The sequence below is a fragment of the Lotus japonicus genome, chromosome 4 (assembly GCF_012489685.1).
Source record: "Lotus japonicus ecotype B-129 chromosome 4, LjGifu_v1.2".
NCBI classification, from domain to species: domain Eukaryota; kingdom Viridiplantae; phylum Streptophyta; class Magnoliopsida; order Fabales; family Fabaceae; genus Lotus; species Lotus japonicus.
Genome location: NC_080044.1, coordinates 70,877,317 through 70,883,316, shown reverse-complemented (window position 1 = coordinate 70,883,316; position 6,000 = coordinate 70,877,317).

Below are 6,000 nucleotides of genomic sequence, written 5' to 3'. Positions count from 1 at the left end.
CTTCTAACTATTCCTTCTCATTCTAGGATAACATGCTTTATTACTCTCGTAGAACGTGCAACACACCTAACTTGCCTTTACTGTCGAGCTTTGACTTTATAGTTATTACGCCTAATAATACTTTATTTGACCGTTGCTCGTGTTTAAACTATAGAAGTTACACGAGGTTTAGAATAACGCGTTAAGCCTAGAAAAGTAGTATGGCACCGATGCGTTTAACAAAGGAGCTAGAAGCTGAAGAATGAATCTCCGAGAGATTCCGTATGGATAGTATACGTATGGTGTCGAGAGTGTGTAGTTCCGTAGCGGCATCATTGAGGATTTAATATCAGGGTAATTGTGACTACTGGATGATAGGAACTCATTGACTGTTCCAGTGGGTTTTTCTAAATTTCACCTTCGATGTATTAGGCTTGATCAACTTAATATTGAGGGGGTGATATTCGGAATCAGAACTGGTAATGGACTTTGATAGAAGGATGTGTAAGATGAATTTGAATTGATCGAGGTTTAGTCGGATTTGGGAGGAAAGTTCGTGTTAAGCACTTGATTGTAAAAGATTAAGATTTAAATCTTTGGAAGTTGATGATTGTCGTATATAAATTAATTGGTTAGTTCGTGTGATTACTCCAAGTAGAGGTAGACTAAGTCAAGAGATTTAATGTTGGAAAAATATTAGGTATTTTCTCGGAAGTTATGAAGTCATAGGTTATGTGATTACTGAGTGGAATTGTTAGAGACTAAATAGGTTGGATTTAATCAGGTTATAGATGATAGCTTGATAGTAGCAAGATTGAGAAGAATTAACTTTGAACTAGATTGTTGTAGTCGAGTTCGAGGAATAAGTTTTGCTAAGTGCATGATTAATTTGTGGAGACATTATAGTCTTAAGAGATGAATTTTCACTTGAAAAGTGTTGAAGGGTCAAAGGACATTACCGATGCAAACTAGATAAAAGTTTAGATTTTAAGCCCATGAAGTTTAACTTGAATGTGTAAGACTTAGAGAATTGTCAGGAGTTTGCTGGAGTGACTAAGTGTTGAATCAATGATTAAGTTAGAAAAAGAAAGTTTTAGCATAAGTTGAATACTTGGGATTGTTGACATGGATTTCAGGAAAACATGCTAAGATTACTAAGTGAGATTTACTAAGTTGGATTGAAATCTTAGGGTTAAGATTGACCTTGAGAGTTGAGAATCACGTACGAGTAGGAGATCTTATGGTTGTAGGTGTGATAATAGGATTTGAATCTTAGAAGATTAGAGATCTGAAGATGAGTTGCGGGTTAAGACCATTGAGGTACAGTATAAGAGAGATCTTGAAGTAAAGGAATTCGGAGTTGTGTAGAGTGTTAAGGTTGGTTATAAGTTGGTGATCGATTGATGTTGATTATGGGATTGCGGACATAATGAACCATGTGATAAGATTTGAATGATGTTAGCATAGTAAGTTATGATTATGGATATCAGGATCAAGTTGTGAGTGTGAAAGCATGACGACACTTATCAGGTCGTTTGTGTAAGCGAAGGAGTTTTAGTTTTAAGAAATGGATATTCACTTAAGAAGTATTGAAGGATTAAAGGCCATTAGAGGACCAAACTTGGTGAAGGTTTAGGTTTTAAATCTATGGATTTCTGTCTAAGGTGTGTAGGACTCGAAGTTTGTCAGAACTTGATTGAGAGATTAAGAAATTGATTGACGAGATGGTGATTGAGATACAGAAAGGAAAGTGCTAGTATTAAGATGAATACTTGAAGTCGTTATATTTGGGCAAGTTTCATAGAGTCTAAGAGTGAATGGAACCTTGTTATGGATTCTGATGAGGTATACTAGAGTTAACCAATGAATTCTACTAAGTTGAATGAGGATCCTAGGGCTAAGGTTGACCTAGTGAGCTGAGATTCATGTACGCATAAGGAATTTAGTGGTGTTAGCGGTTACGATAACAGTTAAATCTCGGGAGGTTGAAGGATCGGATGATAAAATGACTAGTTAAGTCCTTTGAGGTATAGTTATGATTTAATCTTCTAGGGGATGAGTTCTGATTTGTGCGAAGTGTTAAGGATTTCAATAAGTGTAAATTAGTTTGAGTAAGGAAAGTTTTGAAGAAAGAGATGTCAATAATGGGTTGTTAGATATTAAGATGAAGATTTGCTTATAAGTTGTTGATAAGTTGATGTTAAAGGGAATGAGTCTAGTGATGCACTAGGTATTAAGGCTCAAGTCGAGGTTTAATTTGAAGGGTGACTAAGTAGAAGATTGATTTCATGGTGCTATATGGGAGTTAGATGAAGAGACCAAGGAATAATATTCGGAGTTTTTGCTGAACCCTAAGTTTCGAGGACGAAACTTTCTTTTTGGAGGGTAGTAATGTGAGACCCAAGTTTTTGAGTTGGAATAAACCGAATAAAATTTCTTTTCACGATTAATTTGATGTAACGTGAAGGGAAAACCTGAACAAGGGGTAAATGGATGGAATGAATTTGTGAAGGAGAAAGTTCAAGAAAAGCTAAAGATTGTATCAAAGTCGATAAGAGTTATAGCACGACTAATATTCGCATTTAAAACCTAGGACAAGAACTTTAGGAAACAAAACTATGTTCCAGCTTTGGAACACTATAGGAATATAATTTCCAACAAACTTCCAGCTTTGGAACACTATAGGAAATTTTCCAAAAATCTTCTAGAGGAAAATAAGACTTTCTCTTATTCCTTTCCAAAACGAGCGTTTCGATACGAAACTCTAGGATGTACGAACGTCTGATTCCGATACTCGGAAGTTTGCCGAAACGGAATCCCTGATAGTTCAGAAACCCTAAAATCGACGGACGATGGAGACTTTTCTACTCGGGGCTTCAAATAAAGATTTCATCCGCGGACGCTCACTCTAATCGACGTTCCAAATCTTTCTTCAGAAGGAAGTTTCTGCATCCGAGGTCAATATCATAAAGTGCATAAAGTGCATTTTTAATGCCGGTAGACATTAAAAACAAGCCTCGAAAACCAAAAATCATACTGATATTTCTTTGAAGAATTAGAAGATTCAGCGGGAAGAATATTGTGTCTAAAATACGTTGGAATCAGTAGGAAAAATCGGAATCGCGAAATTTTCATTTTTCCGCGTTTTCCATTTCCTATATATAGTATGAAAAATGAAAAAAAAAAAAAAAACAAAAAATTGCCATTTGGAGAGGGAGTGGCCGAGAGCTTGGAGGAGAGAAAGAGGAGAAGTGATTTTCGCCGTTTCTTGCCCGATTGCTTCACCGTTCGTTGCTAATCGAAGACATCGAGGTATAGTTACTATCTCTCACTTCTGATCGTCAGATCTGTCGACTTCTTCTATGTCTTTCTGTGCTCAAAGTTTTGAGCTTTTTGTAAAACTGTTCAAATAAGCTGATTTCAGTGTCTAAACTTATTCCCTGCATGCTTCTGAGCGTGTTCTGCGGATTAGATTTTGTCAGATGTCGACGAAATGCCGCCGGAATCAATTTTTGCATCAAATACCCATTTCTGGGCAAAGTTTCGTTCTTTACGCTTAAAACTGACGATTGAGCTTAGTGCTAGTAGGATTAGTCGTCATAAACGTCGTTGTTGACATTCCCATCCAATTTGTTTTTCGAAAATTCAGTTTTGAAATTCTGAGCTAAAAATATTGACCAAAATACCCCTGCGACAGTTTTTAACCCGATAATTTTTCTGAGAGTTTCCCTGGCCTAGATATCGCCTAAGAATACCTAGGAATTGATTTAGATCGAAGAAAAAGTTCGAAAACCCTATTTTCCATAGTGGCCGAAACCTATTTGCTTGGGTACCGTGTCCAAAAATAATTTTTGGGTCTCTATGACCTGAGACATTGCGTAGCTCTTTCAATTGTCGAAATTTTGGCGCCGGTTTCGTGTCATTCCGAGTTCTGTAGCTCGAGTTATGCACGTTTTAGCGAATAAAGTGTTTTTGCACAAAACTTGAATCGAGTCAAAACTCATCCATTCGGGGAAAGCCCTTTCATTCGTGCCTAAGTGTTGTACTCTGAAGTTTCTTGAGCTTTGTCTAACTCTAGTTAGTATTGTTTCGATTATGTCGACTTAATTTGATTGATTTCTGCTTTGTTTGCTCTAAGGTTCGTTTGTGGAAACCTTGGGCTTGACTGAACAAGCTTGTGAGCGAGACCTGCACCGCGAGACTAGAACAACTCGAGGTTAGGGCAACTTACTTACTAGCTATTTCCTTGTAGGCGTCGATCAATTCGACTGGGTTATTGTGTTGATATTGAATATTGCTTGGATATTGTTTATCGCTTTATGGAAAAATGTTTTCTGAGAGGCTTCGGCCGTTTGCTGGTTAATCTAGGATGTGTTGGAATATGCTGTTTATGCTTATTGATTGCGCTGATTTAGTTATGCTATTCCACTTATATCTGTGATACTGATGAGTGAGGATAACGGGCAAGTCATGCCGAATTTTATGAGATTTTTGAGAGAGTTCGAAAGGACGAACGGAGTTCGGACCTTGTTATGTTTTAATGGATCGAGACCTTCTCAAGGAATTGTTTGGGATTATGGGATCCCTGAAACTTATAGGAAGTATTATAAGATTAAAAGAAACCTATTTTCTCAAGGAAAACTCATAAGACATTAATCAATCTCTAAAACCATTGAATAATGGTAACAACCTTAGATAAGAGCTTGGAGCTTGAATATTAGTTTGAAAGATGAGAAGGGTCGCCGAGTCCAAGTTTAGAAGAAACTTACAAGTTTCCGAGTATGTTGATACTCTTTTGCTCGATGAGCAGTTTATTGTTTGGCTATCTAAAGTTTAGCCGGAAATTATAAGTTTCCAAGTACTTCGGTACTCTTCGCTCGATGAGCAGTTTATTGTTTGGCTATCTAAAGTTTAGCCGGGAACTATGAGTTCCAAGTTCATTCTTTCTTCTTTTGATTAATTCATTTTGTCGCATAATCGACATTATCTTCGGCTTAACGGGCGCGAATCCTTATGTTCAACCCGACGGGTTGGACCGATTCGGCAATAATCGTTTGACACGCGTGAATCCTTATATTCAATCCGAGGGATTGGATCGATTCGGCGGTAGTCACTCGGGCACGCGTGAATCCTTATATTCAATCCGATGGATTGGATCGATTCAGCCATCGCCATATAAACTCGCGTGAGTCCGTGAGTTCAATCCGAGGGATTGGACCGATTCAGCGATAATATTTCGACACGCGCGGATCCTTATATTCAATCCGAGGGATTGGATCGATTCGGCGATAGTCATTAGACGCGCGCAACGTCCGTATGTTCGACTCTAATGAGAGAACCGACTTGGCGTTGTCATTTACTGCGTGTGCGAGTCCTTGTGTTCGACCCAATGGGTTGGATCGACTTGACATGCCTATTTTTGGGATCAACGTTTGAATTGACATTGCATGCATACATGCGCCCAATATGGAATTGTTGAGATAATGCTTATTGTATTGTTGAGATATTATTCATTGAATTGTTATTAGAGCCTTGATAACATACTAAGTATATACCTTAGGGTAGGCAATACAGAACATATAAATATATATATACAACATATATATATACATACCCCCTTATTCTTCACATGCTGTTTGTATTATCTACTATATTCCGTGAGTTGACCCTAGCGCCGTGGCTTTGTTTGTATGTTTGTGTTTGGGCGGTCGGCCTGCTGCCAGACGTTCAACAGATGATTCAAGAAGGTTCGTCGTTCGGGGAGGACCCGGAGCGAAATGACTACTACTGAGCCTTCGACGTGGACCCGGACTTCATGGAAGATCAGATGAGGGTCGAAGATAGTGGTGTAGGATATGGGTGGTTAGAGTTACTGATTTTGGTTGTCATGGTCATAGCTCTGATTCATCAGTTGTATTTTGGGGCAGGGTAGGTTCCCGACTATTAGCTTTTTGTGTGATTCTCTTCCATGAGGATCACAGGGAGTTTGTCGGGCGTAGGAAGTCTTTTGGAGGCCGTTTG